Raw genomic sequence first — 26479 nt, forward strand, 5'->3', positions numbered from 1 at the left:
TCAGGGCGTTAATCTTTGTTGATGTTCCACAGGACCCCTATATAACACGGATGATGGCTTTCTCTTTTGTCGTATTGTTTCCTGTGAAGTAGTTACTTCATTTTGGCGAAAATGTCGTCACGAAGTCCCTGAAAAACATTGTTGTACACTGTGCCCACGTGCTACTTCAATCTTAATTCATGCAGTTCTTCGTCTTTCTGAAATATATTATTATGACGATTTTACTTCACTCTTCTACTTTACAGCATTGCTGCTTTTGACTGAATAATACGCAGTCGAGGAACAGAAACAGAAAGGTGTTTTTGAGTACTGCCCCGCAAATCCCAGCACCCGATTCTGCGCAAAGATTCTATTTACCAGGTTCTGCACTCACTAAGTTGATCTACTAGGAACATGCAGGGTCATGATATATATTACTTCGTCGCTCCAACCACTCGCGAGGTGCTATCTACCAGCTTTCTTGAAGAAAACGGCAACTAATAACATTAATAGGTCTGGATGGGTGTAGATGGATAAATCTCAAGAAGCTGAGAAAACTATCTCGCGTCTAGATTCTAACATCTGGAAAAGCTGAACGTCGAATAACGAAGGGGAGAAACCAGATGTACTACTGCTGGTATTTCAAGTTGGTCGGAATTGGGTACACTACAAGACAAGATAGGAATTATTTTTACCAAACACGAACCAGTGATGGTAGTCGGAATTATTTTCTAATTAAGAGGTCAGGGTTGGTAGGTAGTTTTTGTTAGTATGAGCTACACCATGCACATGCAAGTTTGTTAATTGTTGAAGCAAGCCTTTTCATTTAAGCAGCAGACTGTATTGTATACCTTCAGGTTCTTCTGTCCTTCAACAAGGTCATACTTTCCTCATCCTGGGTAGAGAAAGCCACAACTCATTTGTGTGAGTTTTCTCTCCTAGATCCCCACTCACATATTTGCATCAGACACTTATTTTGAGGGCTACCAGCCATCAATCAACAATTCCTACATCAGTTCAGCGCTCCCTGCCGGTGGCCACCCGCCACCGGTCGGTCAGTGACCGTCAACCAACCAGCTAACGCGCCCCGTGAACAGAATCACATCACATCCGTTACTCCTAATCCTGAAAAGAGCCGGAGGTGTAATCTAGAGGAGGGTGAGAAACAGCACTACGAAACACGATTGTGGGCTCTATAGACTCTCCACGTAGTTGTCACGGTCAGTCATAAATTGTGCCTTCAACCTCGTCCAACCACTTCCACTCATCCTAAAGTCTGTCTGTTTCAGGCTATTAGTAATTAACCTGATGATTGTGAATCAAAATGAGTTAATTTGTGGTCCTTCTTAAATGATAGTAAACTCAGGAGATCCCTGCTACAACACTTAGAATTTCCCACCGTGTGCTTTCGTTGCAGATCTTATTTACGATCAGAAAACAGTTCCCATATATCCTGTCTGAACGGAAAAATGCTTTCTACCCGACCTATGTACAGTGCATACGAGAAGGATCAGAAACTAACTCTACAAGGCCGATATTTTTGGAGTTTCGTCTGTTATAGAGGAATGAGGAGTGGGTGGTAATTTTAATATATGGAGTTGACAACTATACAGAGTTTCAGCCACCCGTCACCTACGGCGCTAGTGGTAGATAAACAAAATGGCGACTCGTTTGGAAAACTGGTCTCGTAAAGAAGTCTGGTAGTTATTTGATTTCTGTGGGCGAAACATAAAACCTCACCTGAAACTCACCGGCAGCTGGTAGAGGTTTACAGGGACTTTGTGATCACCCTTGTAATAACCAATGATATGTTCTTGAATGTTCAGAAAGTTTCAAAAGGTACCATAGAACGCAAGTTCATTGTTACTCTGGTTCAATATTTAAGTCAATTACAGACAATGTAATATGAGAGAATATTCTTACACTGATAGCTATACTCTATCCAATACGAATTATAAGACAAAATAGGTCGATAAGATTCATAACATTCAAGATCTCTTATTGTTACCTTCTATCTCCTCTATCAGAATATATTTTTTTGTCAAAAAGTATCGCCGGTACTCCAATATTGCCGTTTTATTAATTCTTCACTGGAACCTCCTAATGTTCTCCATTCATATCCAGTTTCGATTTGTGGGCATCGTTCCCAGTGTTTCTTCCAGACATGTTTTTTGGGGGCATTATCCTCCCGGAACTCTAAGGTGACCCCGAAGGAGACCAAAACAATACGTCTATAATATAATAATAAATAGAATAGTACCATGTGAAATTAATATGTGCCCCTCCGAACACTGATCGTTCCGAGTTCGCCGGTGGGAGTACTTAGCTCGGATATGAAACCTTTATTAGTGGTTAAGATCCTACTTTAGGCAGCAAGCTCCGTGTCATACGCCTCAGTACTGAAAAGGAACGGTAAACTTCGTTGTTCTTCATTCCCAATTTCTGGTGTTGATTTTGATTCCGTGTTTCCACCCAGTAGATTATATACATACTTACACTCAAGGGCGCCCATATTGTGGTTTCCAAGGGGGACAAGTATACGCGATATTTCAAATATAGGTTCAAATTTTGCTGTAACTAATGTAAAAATTATATTGGGTTTTCGATATTCCGAAGTACAATTTCCTCTAGGGGGCGAGCGCCCCACCTTGCCCCCCGCCCTGATGGGCGCCCGTGCTCACACTAGCATTTCTTGAATCCTTCTAAACCAGGGATGCAAATAACTATTCGCCCGGGGCGAGTGGTTCATCGATGCGGGCAAGTAATATCATACCAAAGTAAGTAAATGACTTCTATTACTTATGGGGTGTGGGCTAGTAGCTTTTTTCTTGGACTAATAAAATTTTGTTGCTTATTTGGATCCCTGTTATAAACATTATTATTATTATTATTCAATTACAAAATAGTATTTTTTTTCTTTTTCCATTCCTATCCTTTCTTTTATTCCTCAATCACACTTCGCATCTTCAATTACAACCAGTGGCAGGGACGGATCCAGAGGGGACGATAGCCCCCCCCCCCAGAAGAGGAAACTTTCTTATTTTATTTATATAAATAAAACCCATCCCAAAGTTTGGAACCCTTAAAAGTGGCAGTATGACAACCCACCGCCCCCCTCCTTCAGAAGTCGGTCCTGGATCCGCCCCTGACCAGTGGCGAAGTTTGATATGAGGCCCGAATGATATATTAATTATATTTGGTTAATTTAATCAGCGCATTCTTATAAATCTAAATTGTTATTTAAAATTTTCCATGCCTCTCTGGTAAAAACAACAGATGTTTGGTTGAATATGAAGCATAGAAGTGGACGTTGCATCCACTTTTGTTGGGAGAGGTCCAAGCATTGGGAGTTTCCAATACTATAAGCCATGTAGTCTATGTAGAATTGAATGGGTATTATTCTGCATCAGAAAAGACGATACCGGTAATTGAAAAATACAACGAAGTAATTGTAAAATACTTCTACCTATATTAAAAAAAAAAAAAAAAATGATACAACTAGATCAGGGGTTCTCAAACTTTTTGCAGTTGAGTCTCCCCTCAACCACCAAAGTCTGAACGCGCCTCCCCTGTCAAAAATGGAATGTGTCAACAACATAAATACATGAGTTCCTAAAAGAAATACTATCACTATTATATACCGGTACTTATGTTTCATTTGTTAATCACTAATGAAAATATCTCATTAACACAGGTGATCTACATTATATACACTAACTGCACCTTTAATGTTATTAGCTAGTGTTAATAATTATAAACTGTCATAAGTCAGATATTTATGTTAAAATTGCAAAATATGAGCAGAGAGGGAATTTACATAACAAAAACCGACACTTTTAAATGCTGAGCAAAGTCAATGGGATGTATGAGCTTGTTTTGAGTCACACAATTTATTAAATCTCCTCACATATTTTGAAATGGCAAGACGCATCTCTTTCTAGAGATTTAGATTTGATCTATATTTGGATTTGATCACCGCTATTGCTGAAAATCCGGTTTCGGAGAGATAGAAAGTTGCAATAGGAAGGAGCACTCGCAAGGCCTTCTTACTTAATTCCGGATACTCATTCTTTACTGAGCTCCAAAATTCAGGAAACGATGTAGAGAGGAACTTGGTCTTCAATGTGCTGTCTGAAGAGAGATCAACAAGCTGTTCCTCTTCTCGAGTGGTGAAATTTGCTGGATTCTCTGCATTGAGTGGATTCACGACCCAGTTGTGCTCTGTGTTCTCTGGAAAGTACTTCCCAAATTGGACATAATTTTGTGTTAAGAAGACATACTATTCTACAGAGATAAATAGAAGGTCGTTAGTGGCCATCTAACAAGCATTATACACGTTTAAGCCAAAGGTAAAAGGGTCGTCTCTGATCGTATGTGGAACGGAGGCTTAGTCCACTGTGTATTACTAAAGAAGAAGGGTGCAGACTCAAGTATGCGTGTTGCATTATAAATATGTTCATTTGTAGGATCTTTTTTCTGAAGTCCTCGCGCCTTCCCTTACAACCTTCCGCGCCTCCCCAGGATGGCGCGCCGCACAGTTTGAAAATTCCTGGATCGTTTTTTATAAGAGAAAGAGTACAGATGAAGTGTAAGATTAAATGTGCATGCTACATCAATCATTTCCCTGTTAAACATGTATAGTTTTATTGAGAAAATGCACAAATGTAGACCTATGTTCAGTTAGGAAGTTTTTTTTTTTTTTGGGGGGGGGGGGTGCGGATCCAGTCAATCTCCCGAGGGTGTACCACTGGTTGCATCGCAAACTAAAAAATAAAATAAAACAGTGTACTCAGAGGTGTACTCAAGAGATGGTTTCAGGGTTTAAACCCCCTCCTTTGAGATAGATATGCAAAATGAATGTTAAAATATGTATACAAACACAGGAAATTATGTTAACAAAGAAGCTTAATCCCCTGCTTGACGAACTTCTGCATACATCACTGAATCTATTTAACAGTAAGTAATTTTAAACAACCGGAAAAAAGGTGGTGACATGACTAATGAGGAAGAATGTATTCCTGCTTCGAAGTTAATAGTGTTCACGTTTTAAAAACAATACAACATAATGAAATATTAATGAATAACACCTGTCCTTAAGAGCCGGCGGGAGTCAAGTGACCTTGACAAATCGAGGATAGAGTTTCTCCTTGCAGTTCAGTGTTTCCTTATTTTGGCAACAGATGGGGTTGTCGCTGAAATGCCGTCAAAGCAAATGCACCCGTCCTTTTCCTTCGTTTTCCCCTGCATGTGGTCAAAGTTGGACAGCGTAGGAGGGGGATGGTTACGGCTGTAAATGGGACAGAAGAGTGAAATTCTTTTCTTTTTGGCTAAAAGAGAAACAGAACTGAAGAAACAAATAAATAAGAGGGACCAACATGATATCAGCCGTCAGCTCCCTGTCAGAGAGCCACTCAAATATCTACAACGGTCACAAACATACCATAGAGAACTAAAGCACTTGTCGCATGTCTCTTTCTCAAAGGATTCTACCTATGGTAAATAACAGAATAGTGCGGGAAGAATCTGATATAAAATGAAGAACCATGCCAATATTAAAAAAACACACACACACGGGAGAGTCGATATTCTAATTTATTTAGGGCCTTCGTGGTTTAAAAAAAAAAAAAAAAAAAAAACTTGGAATTGAAAGGCAGAAAACCCAGACCAAGATTTGAAATGTATTGACAATGTGAATCATTTTTTTAGTGGAATCCATTTCCTTATTTTCTTTTCAAAATATGACCACCAGATTTACCCTCTCTCTCGCCTTCACATTCGAATGGTCCTGGGTTCGATACCAGTTGCTGACCATCCTGAGTTTTTCCTATTATAACAGGAAAAAGCCGCAATGTTACATTCAGCCTTGGGGGCCGGCTTAGAAGGACAGGAGGGAGCACATGCCCTGCTTGATGTTGGTTTTTATTGGGGGAAATAGACCACTTCATTAACAATAGAATTAAAAGATGTGTCACTCATGTCCAAAATTATTGTCGTATGTCTATAAATATGTTATTGTAGGAATATAATTTGATAACGAATTCACCCGGTATTTCTTATAATGTTAGTATGCGTACAATCGGCAAAGACATGTATGTGGCAAATTTCATGTCAAAAGAGCAGTAAATAAGAACAATAAAACGAAAACAAAACTTTCGTGTCCATTTAGCAACATTTTATTTTACTCATTCTAATCTTCGTATTTATAATTACTGTATTTTCCTATGAAATTTACCACATATATTTCCCGATTGTACACATAGTATCAGTATTAAAAGTCTCCTGCAAAATCATTATTACATGATATTTTTACAAGAAGACAGTTATAGAAATGCGACAATCATTTTGGACATGAGTGTACAAGGATGTAACAGGTGTTTGTTTCAAACATTAAATAAGTGTTCGTATAAATTGAACTTATTTCCTGACGTCATAGAACTAAGAACTGTTGCAGAGCGATGTAAGTCCGGTGACAATACAATATTCCATTCTTACTTTCATACTTTGCAATATATCTATTTATTTTAAAAGCAAATTTTAATATGTTTTTATTTTCAACTTCCTTATCCTAAAATAAATACTAGCCTTTAACCAGCCCTGGTATCCCTGGTTGCATATCACTTTAGGATTTGGAAAAGGTGTCCAACGAATTAAAAAAAATGATAAGACACCTTTTAAAGACATTCTTTTGTTAATAAATTCCCAATAAAAAGTTAAAAATAATTTTGTTTATGCAAGACTAAATAAAAAGAATGGAGTGCGTTATTTTAAGAATTTATAAAGTAACTGTAAGCCTATATGAGAGCGCATCCCTTTTTTTTTTAGTCACGCATAAACATTTTTTTTTAACTTTTAAGTGCGACTTGATTAATGAAAGAATATCTTTAAAATGTTTATTATTATCTTTTTTTATTATTGTTAATGTTTGCGTCCTTGGCATAGGGTGTTTATTTTGGTAAGGTACCGTATGGTACGTTTCTGTACTACTAGGGTATATTAAAATTTAGTTTCCTATGCGTTACTACATACATTAAAAAACATTTTTTTTTAAAGAATTACTACCGAATATTACTACCGCTCCGTTAATAAGAGGGAGACAGATTGAGGATACCAAACACCCCTACCGTTGATTGAGAAACATTTAGGTGTCGACACTGATGAGCAACATCTACATATGAATTTGAATGTTTTATGGGCTTTAGACAATTGATTCAGACCGGGAAACATGGGAGACAGAATGTTGGAAGCATGTAGTCCAGTCCCTAGTTTGAATGCCTGGAATGAGTAAGGACTCTTCCCCCCTTGGTAAAACCTGCCGAAATTGGAAGCAATATCAAAGAAGCACTGCTTCGAAAAAAGAGGGAGCAAACATGCATAAATAGTCAGAGTCGGATTTAGGTTTAGTGGGGCCCCAAGCTGTTGAAGGTAATGGGGTCCTTTATGTGTCCAGATGAACATACGCACCCTACATACAGCAATGAAGAAACTAGAGATAATTTAGGAAGCAGACTGGTAGAAGGAGCCCTATTAATTACACGAACGTAGGCTACACAGCAGGAAGCACTGTTGCTACGTATATATAAATTTTACTTTATTTTTTTAAATTTTCTTATATTTTAGAAATCCAATTTTTCTTTAGATTTTGGGGCCCTAAGCTATAGCTTGTTTCGCTTACACGTAACTCCGGCACTGTAAATAGTATACATATACAGGCGCGGATCCAAGGGTGGCTATAGAGGCTATAGCCCCCCCCCCTTGACGCTCAGGAATACACTGGATAAAATGGGCTTCAATCCTGTTTACTCTGGATAAAGAGGCAAACTATGGTTTACCTTCTCCCTTGATCATATCCTGGATACGCCACTATATATATATATATATATATATATATATATATATATATATATATATATATATATATATATATATATATATATATATATATATATATATATATATATATATGTACATGTATGTATGTATATAAATGTGTGTGTCTAGTATGTTGTACGATGGAAGCTGATGAAAGAGCTTTATACCATATTATTCTTGATTTTTTGACAGGTAAACAAAGAATATTTCGGAAATTAATCTATCCTAAAGATTATAATAATGTATCTTATTTTTTCTCTTGCATGTATATTCTTAGTCCTGCAGGAAGTTTTCATTTCTTTCTTGGAATAGATAAACGAAGACTTTGGTTCGGCTTCTCCTTCACAAATTTTTGTCGAAAGGTTGACTTTATCGCTACAAACACAAATTACTTCTTCTCACAGAAACCATCTACAAACACACTGTACTGCTGAAACAGAAACCATCAACCAAAGAGGTCATAAATTTTGCCATTCCTCGTGTTTGAAGTTCCCGTCCTTCACAATGATTTCCTTCCTCCCGCCCCTGTTAAGAAGTTCAACGTAGATTTTCAAAAGGACTGGCTCCCGCTGAGAAGGAAAGGGGGATGAGGAATGACTATAGTGCCATCTAGCAGTTATACGGCCAAGTACGTGAACACGAAAAAATCTGATTTCTGATTTCTGTAGATTCAATTATGAAGGATATAATTTATCATCGATTGTGAAATGGATGTCTTTGGAAACAGCGAAAAAATAGTACAGTAGCGCACAAATACAAAGATTCTACTCCATTCTCAAAAAAGTCCGGAGTTTTTAGCTCTTTTCCTTACTGTAAAAAAACAGAAGACTTTTCCGTCTGATTTTGATCATTTTCTTATGGGAATTTGGATTATAATTATCTGTATTTATAAGAAGAAAATATCACGCACAGCGTTCAAATTGCACCTTTAAAATGAGATGCATCATATTTAGTGCGCTACTGAGACATTTTTGCGAAAGAACGAAATGAAACCGTGATTTGCCTAAAACATGGTTGAGATCCCATGTTAAATTGAACACCAATATTCCGGCCGCTGTGGCGCACTCCTTCTCCCTCTTAAATGATGCCGATATTATTATAATACGTTCATTCCAATATCCTAATTTCTTTTGGTTTCCAATGGACGGAATGTGAAAATTGAAAATACCGTATTCAAGATAGGTCAATACCATAAGACAATTGTTTCTACTCCCCTTTTCTTTTCCTGGAAACACTCTGATCAAGACAAGTTCTTTGTGGATCAAAAGATCTAATTTCAATCAAAAATTTTCTTGTAGGTCTTATATCTGGAGAACTACATATAGTGTAGCCAAACCAAAACTATCAGTTAACTCAGTATGATGTGTTTATTCCGTACAAAATACGAAAATTTGATTTAGGAGCCCTTCAAAAATTTATTGATCCCTGATACAAAAACTAATTATTGGCCCACAAAAATTTTCTTGTAGGCTTTATATGTGGAGAAACTACATATAGTGTAGCCAAACCTAAACTATCAGTTAACTCAGTGTTATCTCAGTGCCGATATGCATATTTCGTAGAGAATACGAAAACTCGATTTAGAGATCGTTCAAAAATTTGTAGCCCCTCATCAAAAAAACTAATTATTGGTCAAGATCGCAATCTTTTGATCCTTTTTTTTTTTTTCCTAAAATTCTTGATAACCACATTGCCACACGTACGAAGAACTCGAGTAACATACTATAATATATTATGGCACAGTAGTTTTGAGTGCTTTAGTGGCATACAATAATTTGACAGAATATTTGAGGATATTCACATTCGTATATAGCCTAAGCTATTTGTTTTGGAACATGATCATATCATCGAAGTAGTACTTCCTTATGCACAGAATATTCATTATTCCAGAAATTAAAAAAAAAAAAAAAAATAGTGAAGGGAGAAGAAGATATAGCGCACTTCTCAAGGATCAACAATAGAATTATATAATGTGAATTATATGAAATACTCGTATAATGAATAATAATTATCAGATTCGCGAGAAAGTTCACACAGTATTAATAATAAAAAAGTGATTTATTGGTTTGATTTAGCTCGCTTCTTCTTTTAAACATAATATATAATATCCCATAAGTTCACAGCATTTCATTAAACATGTGAAGTACGAAAGGAAAAAGCTTCCCAATCTTGTGTGTATATATAGAGCTCAGTGTTTTGTTTCTTTCTTTTCGGAATTACCGACGGAAAGTAGTTAATTCAAGGATATTGAAGAGCAATTTGTGGAAAGAGGATAAACACATCTATAAGCCCTCCACAGACACTGACGCAGTGGTTTTTCCCTATTTCTGGCTCCACTTTCTCTCCAAGTCTTCTGAGAGAAATTCACGCAATTTCGCTTCTGTAATATCGACTGCGTAATCTTTGATCTTAGCCAGAGTATGGAAAAGAGACGTCTTGTTTAATAAAACATTACTCGTGAGGTACACTTATGTCCAAAATTATTGTCGCATGTCTATAAATATGTTGTTGTAGGAATATAATTTAAAAACGAATTCGCCCGGTATTTCTTACAATGTCAGTATGTGTATAATCAGCAAAGACATGTATATGGCAAATATCATGCCAAAAGAGCAGCAAACAAGAACAATAACACGAAAATAAAATTTTATTGTCCATTTAGAAACATTTTGTTTTACTCGTTCTAACTTTCACATTTATAATTCTTTTCTTATGAAATTTACCACAAATATACATTTCTCGATTATACACATATTATGGTATCAGTATTAAAAGTACCCTGTAAAATCATTATCAAATTATATTCTTACAAGAAGATAGTTATAGATATGGGACAATCATTTTGGACATGAGTGTACATATACAGCGCTTCCCGACAGATCTAAATAATACCAAACAGGTCATACATAAAAGTTAAAACCAACTTATGGGCGTTTCTGGCGGGGGGACGCGTCCCCCCAATATTTTGAAGTACAAAATATTCAATGTTTTATTCTAATTTAATTCATTTACTTATGACAGAATAACATATAAATAATAATATTTATATTTATTTGGAATATAATATTCAGGCTGTGATTATAACAGTTTTTGATGTACCTTAGGAGGTCCAAGAAGGTAAGCAGAAAGGCAACAAATGGAATCGAAGATAATGAACAAATTGGGTTAGGTAGTACCATTTAAATCACTTTCTTTGATGCCTCCCCCCCCCCCAAAAAAAATTTACATGCCAGAGACTCCAATGATCCAACTTATACATTTTCTGGATGTGTAACACTTTTGAATGATATTCTTCAAATTACTAAATCAGAACTAAACCGGCTGGCATGGTCAAGCGGGGGTTGTTAATATAAGATCTGTCTGTTCACGGGTTCGAATCCCGCTTAGGGAATGACATGGATGTCGAGCATTGCCCTTCCATTATCATTTCGTTATTGTTACTTTCTTATCGCCTATTTTAGCATAAGAGCTCAGTGATTGAACGCTTACTTCTTGTGAGTGGGGTACCTGGTTCTATCCCCGGCTAAATAAGTTCGTAGTGGATATCCTGACCGTGTTTTTTCGGGATACTGCCGTTTCCTTCCACTTTATCATTTCACCAATTATTCCATCGTCATTCACTTGCTTTAATCATTGTCTTCCTTAGCCAAAAACGGCATAAAACGTGGGACGTAAAACCGAAAGATTTCATTTCATTTTCATTTATTTTACTACCGTATAAAGGGCAGAAACGTGAGACATACATTCAAAAAGTGGCCTCGCGTGGCGTAATCGCTAACGCTCTCGCCTTTGGTGCGAGCAGTCCCGGGTTCGATTCTCGGTGGGGCCACTCGGTCCAAAAAGTGTAACAGCTTTTTCAGGCCTTGAGTAGGTTTTCCTGAGTTTCCACTCAGACCAAGCGAATGCCGGGATAGTACCTAACATAACGATCCCAGGCTGCTTCTTTCCTTCCCTTTCATCGGATAGTTTGCTCGCCGAGGTACGTCATTCCTCATATACGTGACGAACTATATAGCCTTAGATGTCGACAGCCCAAAAATCTAATTCCTAATTCCTAATAAGTCCAAAAATTAATAAAATGTGTAGTACAATTATAAGATGATAGGTAGTAACACTTGACTCCCTGTTCCATAAGATAAACTCTTTGGAGCAACATTCAGAAAGGGCTATGGCAGTCACATGGCGCACATTAAGCAGAGGGATGCATAGTCAGGACTTTAGCTCGCATTGCAATTACATCTGGTTTTCTAGATCAGTGTTGATATCTTTAATTCAAGTAGTTCTCCAGTTTGTTTATATTATGCTAAGTTGCAATTATTTCCACTCCAGGTGTCAAACACGACACCAAAAATATACGCTTTACCCATTACGTGGTTTACACACGTTAACAATTAGCTACGTAGGACTTCTTTGTTTCAAAACATCTTTGGAATTAACCGAATGCTATGATCAAATATGAATTGTATTATTTTGAAATTCGTAAAGTAAATAAATAAAAACTAGTAATGAGATTCCCAAAGAGAAAGGAAATCAATTTATTTTTATTACAAATAGACACTACAATTCTTTACGCTTAATAGGTTTGTTCTATGTATTCTTTTCATTATATCTAAGTGAACATAAACATACAATTATCTATAAAGAATTTAAATCAGACAAATGTTTTACATCAGGAGTTCTATAGGGCTGTAACCTAGGCCCTTTACTATTTCTATTATTTATCAACGATCTTCCGGATCATATACCCAAAATAGTGAAAGATTATTGTTTGCTAATAATCTAAAAATATACGAGGGCTATCCAGAAAGTAGATTACGTTTTCGTCTGTGTCCGCTAGGGGCAGGGCTAGCGCGGCCATCTTGGGGTCAGAGCGTTGCGCAGCTCAGTCGGCATCTAGCCGTGCTAGTGAGAGGTTCGTGCTGTGCTCCGTTAAGATACTGTGACGGTTTGAAATGTCTGCGTTAATTGAAAATCCCGCGAGCTGCGAGGTGCGTGCAGTAATAAGGTTTCTGACAGCAAAAAACTGTAAACCGATAGAAATCTATCGGCAGCTGTGTGAAGTGTATGGGGACAACATTATCACTGAAGGTGGAGTGCGACAGTGGGTCATAAGATTTAAAAATGGCCGAACCAATGTTCACGACGAAGATCGAAGTGGGAGACCCAGCAAAGTGACTGCCGAACTTGTCGAAAAAGTCGATGTTAAAGTCCGTGAAAATCGAAAGTTCACAATAACGGAACTTTCTTTGAGTTTTCCACAAATTTCGCGAAGTTTGTTGCACGAAATCATCAGCGAAAAGCTTGGTTACCACAAGTTTTGTGCAAGATGGATTCCAAAAATCTTGACAGAGGACCACAAAAATCAGCGAATGGCTGCAGCGTTGCACTTTTTGGACACCTACAATAAGGATGGTGACTCTTTACTCGATCGCATCGTTACTGGTGACGAAACATGGGTGAAACACGTGAACTGTGAAACGAAATTGCAATCAATGCAGTGGGGGCACACAGGTTCTCCCCAAAAACCCAAGAAATGCATGCAAACAATGTCGGCAAGGAAGATGATGGCGACTGTTTTTTGGGACAGAAAAGGTGTGATTTTGGTGGACTTCCTGGAAAGAGGCACTACAATAAACGCTCAAAGGTATTGCCAAACTCTGCAAAACCTCAGAAGAGCAATTCAAAACAAGCGCAGAGGAATGTTGAGCTCTAAGATCTTGTTGATTCACGACAACGCCCGGCCCCACACGGCAAATGTCACGCGTGAAGTTCTTGAATCTTTTCAGTGGGAGTTGTTTCCTCATCCGCCGTACAGTCCCGACCTGGCACCGAGCGACTTCCACCTATTCCCAGCAATGAAGAAGTGGCTGGCTATGCAGCGTTTTGATGACGACGAACAGCTGCAAGAAGAGGTAACGAAGTGGTTGAAGTCGCAGGCGGCCGAATTTTTCGACGAAGGAATTTCCAAGCTCGTACATCGCTACGATAAATGCCTTAATTTGAATGGTGACTATGTCAAAAAGTAGTATTTGTGTGTGGCTTTCATCTGTATATAATAAAATTTGTTTCCTATACTTTGTTGATTTTTTATTCCAAAACGTAATCTACTTTCTGGATAGCCCTCGTATACCAAGATAAAATACGTGCAAGATTGTCTCGATCTACAAAACAACTTAGAAGGTATTGTGAACTGGTGTTCAGTTAACAAACTTGGAGTAAACATAAAGAAATGTAAGATATTACCATTCAGCGGAAACCAAAATTGCCTTTAAATATGATTATAAAGTTTAGTACAGTAGTACATCCATAAGCAGATCTAATGCAGTTAAAGATCTAGGCTTTACATTTTAACCCGAAATTATCGTTCAATAATCACATCGAAAGAGTTGCTCATCCTTGTGAATTATTAGGATTCATAATTAAGAAGTTGGAAGGACTTCAGCAATATTGTAACACTCATGAAAATACATTACTCACATGTACACTCTAAGTTGGAATATGTTGTAATTTGGGACCCTGTGCAACAAAAGTATTGCCAACGAATCGAAAAAGATGAATGTAAATTTCTTAAGTAGCTATACCATGTAACAGGAATTTATCCCTCATTTGAAAACTATAGTCCACTGGTAAACAATTTTAATATTTCCTCATTAGAACAAGGGTGTATATTGCCAAACTACTTGGATCGTTCAAATATGATTGGCACTACAACATTTCTGTGTTCACAGGAACCATTTACTGAACAAACGAATACAGATTATATTACAAGTGTTCTCCGCCAATGTCTATACACTTTTGCTATCGTTCTGGCACCTTCCGTATTTGCGTAGCGAAACCATTTTTTTTTTGGGGGGGGGTATTCCGGCGCCACTAGTGGACAACTGCATGAAGTTTTTCATTGATAGTGAACTTCTTACCCCGTATGACCTTTTTCATTGCGTCGAATAGAGCATAGTTGCTCGGTAGTATGCAAGCTAATAGATATGCAAAACATTTTGAAATACCGGGCGAATTCTTTATCAAATTATATTCCTACAACAAATTGATAGACATGCGACAATAACTTTGGACATGAATGTACACTCATGTCCAAAACTATTGTCGCATGTCTATAAATATAATGTTGTTGTAGGAATATAATTTGATAACGAATTCGCCCGGTATTTCTTATAATGTTACTATGTGTATAATCGGCAAAGACATGTATATGACAAATTTCATGACAAAAGAGCAGTAATTAAGAACAATAAAACGAAAATAAAACTTTCTTGTCCATTTAGCAACATTTTGTTTTACACATTCTAATTTTCGTATTTATTATTCTTTTCCTATGAAATTTACGACAAATATACATTTTCCGATTATACACAGTACCAGTATTAAAAGTAAACTGCAAAACCATTATCAAGCTATATTCTTACAAGAAGACAGTTATAGATATGCGATAATCATTTTGGACATGAGTGTACATGATGTACTGCTGCAAGGAGAAGGGCTTTATCCATTCCATGTCCAAAGAGTGCAACACCTCCATCCAGGAGACGTGTTGGTTTCTCCCAATGGGTACAGGAGCATCCTAATGTTTTGCCATTCCTCTTGTTCACCGATGAGGCCACTTTCACCAAGAATGGGATAAACAACACCCGCAATTGGCATCGCTGGAGTGACGAAATTCCTAGGGCAACCACAGTAAGACAATATCAAGAACGATTTTCTGTAAATGTTTTGGTGGGGATTATCTGTGATCAGATCATTAGTCCCTTTTTTCTGTCCCAACGTTTGACCGCTGAATACTATTTGCGCCATGGATTGCCAGTACTACTGGAAGATGTGACTCTTCAAACTTGGGCGTCCATGTACTTCCAGCACTACCTGATCTTTCGTATACAGTATCATTTTCGCCTAATCAGATACTGCTCCTCTAGCGAGTGTTTCCACTCAAGAACAATACAAAATTGTTATAAAAAGGGAATTTTATAGGGAAATTCGAAAAATTTACCGTAATTACTTCCCTCTTGTATGCAGTACTGGACAAACAGTATACCATCTGCAAGCCTGTATCATTAGCTTTCAAACAAGGTATATTATGTAACATAACTCCAAATACAAGGTGTGCTAGAATGTTTAAAACCAAAATCTGCAGGTGCAAAAGGCAAAAAAGTTATCCTATCTTCGGAACGAGAGAGAATAAACCCTATGTTCACATAAGCATTTTTGCTTAGAATTACCTCCCCTATCACCTCTCAAAAACTATAGACCAACCTGGATGCACAAATGCTTCCTTTCGGAGCTACAGGCTGCCGAAAACATGAAAAAATGAACTTTAAAGTTCATAGCTCCAAAACTATGGAACCCACCGTAGTCGGGTCGAGACTTCACTTAGGAACTAGTATGTGCTCTTTCCAAATATCAATGTTTCACAATCCTGCGGTACTTCCGCAACAATTTTATAGAGGTACTTGGTAAGTACTTCAAATTATATACCCGTAACCAAATTCCCTCTCTAAAAGTTGTTTTATATATATGATGTTCTAGCGAAAGTCGAGCAAGACTGGCGTGTAGGCAGTCATGATATCGCCAATGAACTCAATATACTTCGTCAAATAGTGATGAACCACTTGGAAAAAGCTAGCTAAAAAAAAAAAAAAAATCGACGTTTGAGTGTCACATGATCTGACTCTATAACATTTTCTCGACAAAATTTCTATTTACAAATCTCTACTGAAACGTAACGAACTTTTAAGTCATTTCCGAAGCGGTTGCCCACGAGTGATTCAAAAGTGAACAATATATGACAACAATGTGTAAAGAAGATCGTGTTCGAAGTGAACAAAAGCTCTACAGCATGTGACCAGGGCCGGCGAGAGCGTTCGCGGGCCCCGGGGCTGAGCAATCCCGGGCCCCTTACATGTTAGCTTATGACTTTTTACGTACTTACCACTTAGGACGGAGGTAAACTAAAATGAACATTAGAGCTTATTTTGAACTCTTTATTAGACCATTAATGCGTTTAATTTACATGTTAAACAGTATTGCTATATCTTCAAGTAAGTAAATAATAAGAACTCTGAACCTAGCCTATGTTCATTGTTCGCTGAAAAAAAAATCTCATTAATTCACTATTTATGATTTTGTTTAGACCCTATACAGGCGGATTTTCATGTGTCCTTTACCTCCGTGAGTTGCGAGCGATTGTGCTAAACAGCCAATGAAATCACGCATCGGAGATGGCGCGCTACACTCGCGTCAGAGTAGAAATTTGTTCAATTCTGACGGAAGTAGCGCGCGTACACTATTGTATTCACTGACTAACATGGCGGAGGTAAGAACAACGTTTGAAGAACTGCTCGTAGAACAAGTAAGAGAAAACAACATTTGGACAACCTTAAGTATCCGAAATACAAGGAAATATTAATGACAAAAACATGCCATCAAATTGCTGAAAATATTGGTATCGATGGTTCGTACTTTTATATTTGTGTAATTAATTAGTTGTATTACCGGGAACAATAGATAGTTCATACAATAACTGGTATGTACAAATTATCAATCCCTATATAAAATAAAAGCAATGTAATTTGAAACATGCTTTAGTATGATTTATAAATATTTTTATTTGTTTTATAAAATTTATCCGGATCGGATTTTAATTCAAAGAAAAGGTTCCTGTATATTCCGTATTCTCGTCGAAGCTGGAAAATGGGGTGAACCCACCACATTTTCCTAACATACTTCTGACGGCGGCGTTTTGAAATATAATATATTCCAGCTAAAACGATAGCTCTCCTTCGGGAATCCATTATCACAAACTAAAGTCGCAAACTTTCTATTTTACGCATGCGCATTAGCTAGCGAGTAGTAATTTGGCGCAATACACGCACGGATGTATGAAAACGAAAATAATTTACGATGAATACGCTACATGTGATGCTTCCGTTCTAACGCGGGCATGAAAATCCGCCTTACTTGATAGCTCTAATGGCGTGGGAGACCCGGGTTCGATTCCCGGCGGGAGCTCATGTGGTTCGGATTCCACGTTAATCAGTAGGTCCACGTCTCATATAGCCTCGCTGCTGAAAGGGACGCTAAACTAAAAGCAACTCAACCCAATTGTTAGTTCTAAGATTTTTGAAGGCTTCAAAACTAAAATGAATAAAAAAAAAAAAAAAATGAATAAAATTTTGTAAACTGAAATAGACTCTTGCTGATCTTTAGGTACTGATTTCTTATGTGTTATTGAAATAATGAATGACTGTTCAAATAATTGTTTCAACAACTAATAACTGTTTAAATAAAAAAAAATATTTAATACAATGGTATCAAAATACAGGAAAAGTAACTTATCTATTTGTAATGGCAAAAGTTCTCACCCAATGCTCAATTAAATCCTCAAAACAAAATAATTTGGGAAGGAAATGCAAAGAGAACGTATTAAATAGTTAATAAACGTTGAGAAAGTAAATGTTCTCAACCATCCAACCTACCCTGTACTATGCATATCTTTGCAGAAATTGTTGCTATAAATAAGTATATAGAAGTAAGCTATGCAGTTAGTTTTCCTTAACTAGAGACATGAGGCATTAGGCCTAATTTGGTTATTTCAATGAAATATTTCTCAAATTAATTATAGTGTGATTAATAATGTGATATTAATAGTAATTGTCTGTAGGAGAAATTTATTATATGTATTACTACTAGACAACTGTTACAGTTACAATGTATCCTTTTCTACGTATAGTTACAACAAAATTCCCTTTCTGGCCTTTTTCAGGGCGAATGCATCAATGATAGCATCCAGATTGGTACACTTGACAAGTTCTGTCTCCACTGCCAACACGCCTAAGCTTGATAATCTGTCTTGACACACTGTAGAGCGTAACATTTTTTACTCTATTTAACAGAGAGAAAGAGCGCTCTGCACTAGCAACGGTAGCAGGGATTGTGGTGAATATACGAAGGGCCACTGTCAGATTTGGAAGTAAAGTTTCTAGATTCAAAGTTTTGATGTTATTTAGGAGATCCCATGGTGAAAGCGTTTTCTCACCAAAATTGACCGAATGTATCAATTTCAGGCTATGCAGTTCATCAGAAAGATCATCTCCTAAATCTTTTGGGTATCGCTGGACAAGTGCAGCTGCTTGTTCTTGGATCTAGTCACCTGTCATTACTTTGCAAGACCACAGTACATAAAAACTGTTACACAAAGAGCGCACTGATTGGAAGCGAACTGAGTAAGAATATACAACATTTAGTAATTCCATATCCTCGGCCGCCGGGCCCCCTTTGGGGCCTCGGGCCCCAGGGCGCTGGCCCCTCCTGCTTCACCCTCTCGCCGGCCCTGCATGTGACAAATCAGAAATTGACACTCTTGAAGATTTTGTAGTGCGTTTGATGGAACTGGAAGGTCATCATCCATCACAAGCTGCTCCCACCGAGCAGAAAGATATACTCTGCCTTGTACTATGACAACTAGCGCAATTAAACCTGGCAATTCAAAAGCAATGGTCGGAACTGGTAGACAGCATATATATTTATCGACTTATCACAAGTTGCGAGAACTTGGGTGAAAGGTTTTAATGTCTACACCGTGTGGCCCAGACCTAGCACCGTCAGGTAGTAATTCGTTTTTGTTTTCGCAGAAGTCTCTGAATAGCGTTACGTTGGTTTGAAACGATGCCATTAAAAAAACAGGAGTCACTTTTTTTTTTTTTTACCAGAGACAACAGAAATTATGTGACATTTGTTATATTTAGCAAATTAAATACTAATTAAACCCTACATCCTTCCACTAGCAGTGTTGCCAACTAGGTAAATTAAAATTTCCCTAAATTTGGGCAAAAATTCGAAATTTTTGTTTATAAATCCATACCCTATACGTCCGAGCGTAACTCAACTTACGTCATCGAACATTGGTCCGTACTGAACAAAAGCGGGTACAGCTAGTTACAATGGGGTAATTAGGGGACGTACGAAAAATTCGTATTTAGGTTTTAACCTTTGAGTTTTCTAGTTTTCCCTACTTTTCTGTTTACCGTAATCTTTTTTTTTTTTTAATTAAAAATTTTGTTTCTTAAATATATCCATGATATTTGTGGGATATATTAGTGGTGTATTAATGTTTATTTTACGATAGTTTGCGTCTGTCTGGTGATAGTGTTTCCAGCGAAAAAATTAATTCCCAATTTTAGAGGGAAATTTTGGAAAGGATTCGAAAGGGTTAATTATAAATATATTCCTGATATTTATCATACAGTGACAATAGTAATTATAATGAAAAAGAAATTGTTATCCTAATCCTGAGAATTACCCAAGAAAGTAAGGAAACAAAAATATGAACTTTCTCTTGGTTGCAGTAGACGACAATAAAATGCAGTATGTGCGTCATGTCACCGATTGCTTGACGTATTTAAAAAAGAAAGTTAAGGATGAACGTCAATCAACGTGACTACCAACAGGTTCGACGCAGACTAATTACGAAACGGATATGTAAGAAGGAAAATTAAGAATAGACAGACAAATCAATCAACATGTATATAGATCGTATTTATTTTATACACTAGCGGTTCCTAAACTTTCTAAGACCTTGCAGCTTGCACATTTCAGTTTGCTTATGTTCAAAATAATAATGATAATAATGCTTAAATTAGCTTTGAATGATTTTTTTGGAAAAAAGAAAATAGTAATTCACTTATTAATTTATATTAGGCTACTTGAACAAAATAAACACAAAACAAAATAATAAAACTGAATAATAAGAAATTGATAAGATAGCCATATCCTTTTACTATTATACAATTGCCTTTAAAAAAAAAAATCTTTAGAACACATTCTCGCAATCGTACTTACTGTGGTATCTGGTAAGACTATGTTTTGATAGGTAAATCCCTTGGCGTATTGCCATCTCGACAAACATTTCCTAACTTCGTATAGAAAAGTATTATATATTGAAATTTTATAGTAAAGTCATTGAACTTTGAAAGCAAATGGTCACATAAGTAAGACACGTTTTAAAGTTGGGTACTTATCTTTATTTATAATCTCTTTTTACTTCAGTCTCTAGTTAGAACCGCCACTAGGATCTTGGACAACAGTGGTAAATATAATTCTGGGGATCCTTATTATGAATTGGGATTACATAATTTACAATTCATATATATATAATTTTATTGTCTTATTAGCTTACAATACTTTAAATACAATTTTATTCTAAGTATATTGTTTAATATTCGTCACTAGTCCTTACTTCATTCTAGAAAATACATCAGTAAAATTTCCTGGTTAGAAAAACATGACTGCTCTCTTAGGATTCTTATAGCATCTTCATTGATGAAGCTGACACTGACTGTATAACGAAATTGTTTGAAGTTAATTCCAAATGTGATTAATTAACAATCCAATGGGAAACAACGTCAAGGCAAGCAATCGGGATTGTCCCGACAAGAACGCAATGCGTTGTCTTCCGGATATATTATGCAAGTCTCTCTGTCTAAAGATAAAACGACTCTTTTAATTATAGCAAGAGGAAAAATAAATCTTCCTCATAGGCTATATAAAGGATGTTCAAAAGTTATTGTCCCACATATAGAAAGAAATTCATTTTTTCCGGAAAGTCATCCATTACAGAAATGCAATTTGTCCACCTACTGTACGTTCTAAAATTGTTACACCGTGTATTAAAAAAAAAAAAAAAAAAAAGTGTTGATCACCAAGCAATTCTTCGAAACTTCTTCTCGTGACCTTTATCACTTGGTAGGAAGGGGCACTATCAATGGCGCCCATGATGCGGTTTCCAAGAGGGGGCAAGTATAAGCGACGTTTCAAAAATAGTTTCAAATTTTGCTGTAACTAATGTAAAAATTCTATTGGATTTTCAATATTCAGAAGTACAATTTCCTCTAGGGGGCAAGCGCCCCACCTTGCCCCCCTGGTGGGCGCCCTTGGGCACTATCACCCATCACACTAACCATATCAGCGTTTATCTTCGTCAGTGTTAGGCCTTTTATCTGAAAGTTTTTGATCACGGCTTGCACTTTAGTTTTCTTAATTTTCACTATTCCAGACACACTTGCCACCTGTAAAATACAGAGAATACAACCAGTATCAGTGATATAACTCTATACTTTGGTACTCATACTTCTACAGTTTAGAATACAACATATTATGAGTACTTCAACTCCCTGTATATTAAGAGACAATTATTGTTGAACACTCCTCGTATATAAGATTTTGCGTTTTTCCAATCTGAGAATGAAAGGTCAGCAAGAGTGGTACAGGTGTAGCAGATTTTCTCTTCATTAGCAGCAGAAATAGGAAGCCCAACAGTAGAAAAAGATAGTTTAGTCAAAGGCCAACGTTGCCCCTACCTTACATTTAACCGTTTTGTCAAGCAATTCAATTGCCAATGTAGCCCCTACGAAAAAGAAGAAGAAGAAGGAAGATTATGACAGGGAGTGAGATTTCAAAACTGTTGGATAAATTATGGCGAGTTCCAGGTTTGAAGCTATGTTGGACCAAGATATCCTTTGTTGTTGTTGTTGGCCAGTTACCATTATCCCGCGTAGGGTCCACCAAGTGTGTTGCTAGGTGCATATCCTAAGGAAGATGTTAAGCAGCAACCTATTAGCCAATACATTTTTTGAAATTCAACTCTGGGATCTATGCTAGGCAGAAGCACATCACGGAGGGCTACACTCAGGCCCGTATCCAGGGGGGTCTGGGGGGACGCCCCCCTTAAATTTTCGCTGCCCCCCTAAAATTTTCACGGTAGGCTTGAAAATGCACTATAATATGGTGATGAACTATAAATGGTTGGATCGGGCCCCCCCTAACTTCATCCCCCCCTACATTTTTGGGCTGGCTACCGGCCTGGCTCCACTTAGGGTCGCCAGCTCTAAAAAAATAAAATTACAGGAACTTACTCGTAATTCCCAATAGAGGTGAAGAATAATTGTATTTTAAATCATGAAACATACTGTTGAGCCTGAGAAAAATACCAGTCTGCCGATATAGCCGGCCAGTTGGCAACCCTAGTTCCACTGCGTCCGAACCCTCTCTAAAAAAAACTTGGACTGTTTTATCTGCACCTGAGATGTTCTCCTGAATTCATGTCCAATCTTAGTAATGTTAAAATAATGCGGTAGTTAGTGATCTCTTGCCTGTTAGATGATAATTAACTAATTAATAATTAACTAATTAATAATTTCCTTTTTCAACAAGCAAGACTTTATTTTACATGAATTAGAGGTTACAATTACAAATTTAGATTATGTTCTCTCACAGGAGACCATTCGTCCAGCTTAGAGCCTTATATGAATGACAGCAAGTTATGAAAATGAAAAATACAACTTACATTAAGTATGCTGGTATACCACCCATGTTATTGCAGATCTTGGTTGGTTGCTGAGAGATCCGTTGGTTGTTTTGAGATCCGTTGGTTGTTCCGAGATCCGTTGGTTGTTCCGAGATGATCCTTGGATCTCTCCCTTACCTTTTTATATGCTATTAATTTCGTCAGCCAAACCCTGAGGTTCTCCGTAACAGCCTTGTTTGTTCACTTAATTACTTTTTACGCTACGTGACTGCCGGAGAACCTCATTAGTCCACAATAAGTGTGACTGTTTATTCCAAAATTCTTTTGTTATTTAACTTAAGTACACATATATTTTATCACTACAAAATAATGTCAAAAAATCTTTTTTGATATATTCTTTTTTAAAACCGTTGAGCTAACTTCTTTTTTTTTTTTTCACTTATATGATAGTTTCATTGCAGTCCCCCACTTATGAGGAACTGTTCTTGAACATCACCGTAGTGTGTGTCGTCCAGGACAAAGCGTCTAACCCGGCAGTGGTTTGGTACCAGTACAAGGGTACATCTGCTAGACACAACGAAAAAATATTTTTCATCCTATCTTCTGACCAACCAGATATTTTCGCTGTGCGTTCAAAATTGGTTAGAAACAAATCTGCCCTCTCTAAAGGTGTGCCCGCAAATATTGTAAGAGAGTTGGGGTTAACCGAAACGGATGCGGAGCCTAACGTGACACAGGCTGAAGGTTGTGAAACTGTATGGGAAGGAGTATGAACTACAGGTTCTGAGGTTATAGAATGGGGTGTCGTGCTGTTAGCGTGCAGGTTAATGGAGGTAGCAGGAAGAGTCGTCAAAGACTGCGGGGCTACTACGTGACCGTTTATGTCCATAGTTTGCGCAAGACTACGTGTAATTGGCATTATAAGTTACTAGAATATACTCAAAAATATATTGGGGAACCAAAAACAAAAAAAAAGAAAGAAAAAAATTATACCAAATGCACTGAAAAAACTATACCACTATTGAAAAAACGTCCAAAAGGAAGAAAAGAAAAAAAAATATGTCTGGTATAAAGAAAACTGCTGTCATTTAATATAGGGCCCCAGCTGTATACTTTCGTCTGGGAGCCATGTTAAAATAATGCGGTAGTTAGTGATCTCTTGCCTGTCAGATGACAATTAACTAATTAATAATTTCCTTTTTCAACAAGCAAGACTTTATTTTACATGAATTAGAGGTTACAATTACAAATTTAGATTATGTCCTCTCACAGGAGACCATTCGTCCAGCTTAGAGCCTTATATGAATGACAGCAAGTTATGAAAATGAAAAATACAACTTACATTAAGTATGCTGGTATACCACCCATGTTATTGCAGATCTTGGTTGGTTACTAAAAAATCCGTTGGTTGTTTTAAAATCCGTTGGTTATTCCAAAATCCGTTGGTTATTCCAAAATAATCCTTAAATCTCTCCCTTACCTTTTTATATACTATTAATTTCGTCAGCCAAACCCTGAGGTTCTCCGTAACAGCCTTGTTTGTTCACTTAATTACTTTTTACGCTACGTGACTGCCGGAGAACCTCATTAGTCCACAATAAGTGTGACTGTTTATTCCAAAATTCTTTTGTTATTTAACTTAAGTACACATATATTTTATCACTACAAAATAATGTCAAAAAATCTTTTTTAATATATTCTTTTTTAAAACCGTTGAGCTAACTTCTTTTTTTTTTTTTTCACTTATATGATAGTTTCATTGCAGTAACTCGACATATACAGTATTTATACACTTATTAATAATACAATACTTGCTTTAAAAGAGAAGTGATTGATGGAGCCAAAAGACGCGATTTTTCACTATTGAAATATATAGATGGAAGTGTTTGAAAATTACTTATTGCCTTTTTTGGTGTATAATAGTACCTGCTTAATCCTAGATAGACCTAGAATCCTGTAGTATTGGAGCCTCTCTCAATATATATATATATATATATATTGGTGCGCGCCTGATGCCAAGTGTAGGATACTAAATCGAAGAATGGGAGTATGGACTTTACAATTTACAGAGAAAAAATGAAATGAAATATTTAAATTTTACGTTCTACGATTATGCTGGCTAGTCTAAAGAAGATAATGATGATGATAAATGAATGAAATGGCGGAATGAAGAAAGTGAGAGGAAACGGAAAGACCCCGAGAAAACCCATGCACACGGTGTTTGCCTGCCACAAAGCTTACTTGGCACGAACTGGGATCGAACCAAGGACCCCGTGCACCAGAGGTGAGCGTTCTACTGCGGCCCCAATTTACAAAAGAGGCGATCTATTAAGTGAATATGAAGTAGGCTGAAGTAGATAGGAGAAATAATTATAGATATGATTATCAAACAGACACAATATGCGATCAGATACATAAACGGGTTTTTATTTCACTCGTCACTAACTCACAAATATAGCCCCCACCTCTGGTCCCATTTGTCTCATAAGTAATGTATATGATGAACAACGTTGTATTTGTGGTTGTTTTCAGGATTATCCCGTTTCTTCCCATTTCTTACATTACTAATTATTCCATGATTATTATCTTTTATTAATCATCCATCTCCTTTACCCCAATAAAAAAAGAACGCGCACAATAAAAGGGGACGTTAAGTTCATTTATATACTGTACGTCTATTGAATGCTAGTGCGTATTCGGAATTATGCTAACATTCAACTCCTGTCTAGACGATGCGCTATTGTACTGTTCGACGTCTTCTAGGCCATGGCTAACTTAAAACTTTAACATAGCGAAGGGGAAAATAATGACCTTATAACATCAACAAACTGAAATCGTTAACAAAAATAAACACCAGTTGCCTATGTTGACGTCAAGCAATGACGCCCAATTTTGTAACAGTAAAAATATTATAAAGCACCTTCTAATAAAAATCTTTCGCCTCTTACATTGTTAGCTCAAGGACATTGTTTGCATTGCTTCGACTTTCAACAATAACGCTGTTTTCCTGTCATTAGCATTTTCGTGATCCAGACTCCGGTCAATACTTCACCTTATATGGATATGACGATGTGGGTACACAATCACTGGATCTCATGCAATATGGATGATATCAGCAACTTCTGAAATGTATTTGCAATATATTAGACACATTGTATGAAATTTGAGATTTTAACTATATATTGTACGGGAAATTGAATGAAATTGTAAGGACGGTACAAATTGCCGGATGATGAATGCAGACTCGAGATACGGGTTCCGGTATATGATTTCTTGTATTTTCGTTCGTAGTTTTGTACTAGCAGAAGTGCCCGGCTTCGC

The 26479-nt window shown here is 36.9% G+C and overlaps 1 long non-coding RNA gene across 2 annotated transcripts; it reads right to left on the bottom strand.

Moving 5' to 3' along the window:
• Window positions 1-21335: 21335 nt before the first annotated feature.
• Window positions 21336-24626, bottom strand: LOC145663945 (uncharacterized). 2 transcript variants are annotated; one of them, XR_014127298.1, is made up of 2 exons: window positions 24501-24626; window positions 21336-21920 (listed from the first exon to the last, which is right to left on the bottom strand). It is a non-coding gene; the product is annotated as an uncharacterized LOC145663945 (long non-coding RNA). The 2 variants fall into 2 exon arrangements; XR_014127297.1 differs by lacking the exon at window positions 24501-24626 and adding an exon at window positions 23198-24459.
• Window positions 24627-26479: the final 1853 nt, after the last annotated feature.

Source organism: Thermobia domestica, chromosome 11 (genome assembly GCF_964235325.1).
Source record: "Thermobia domestica chromosome 11, izTheDome1.hap1.1, whole genome shotgun sequence".
Taxonomy (NCBI): Eukaryota; Metazoa; Arthropoda; class Insecta; order Zygentoma; family Lepismatidae; genus Thermobia; species Thermobia domestica.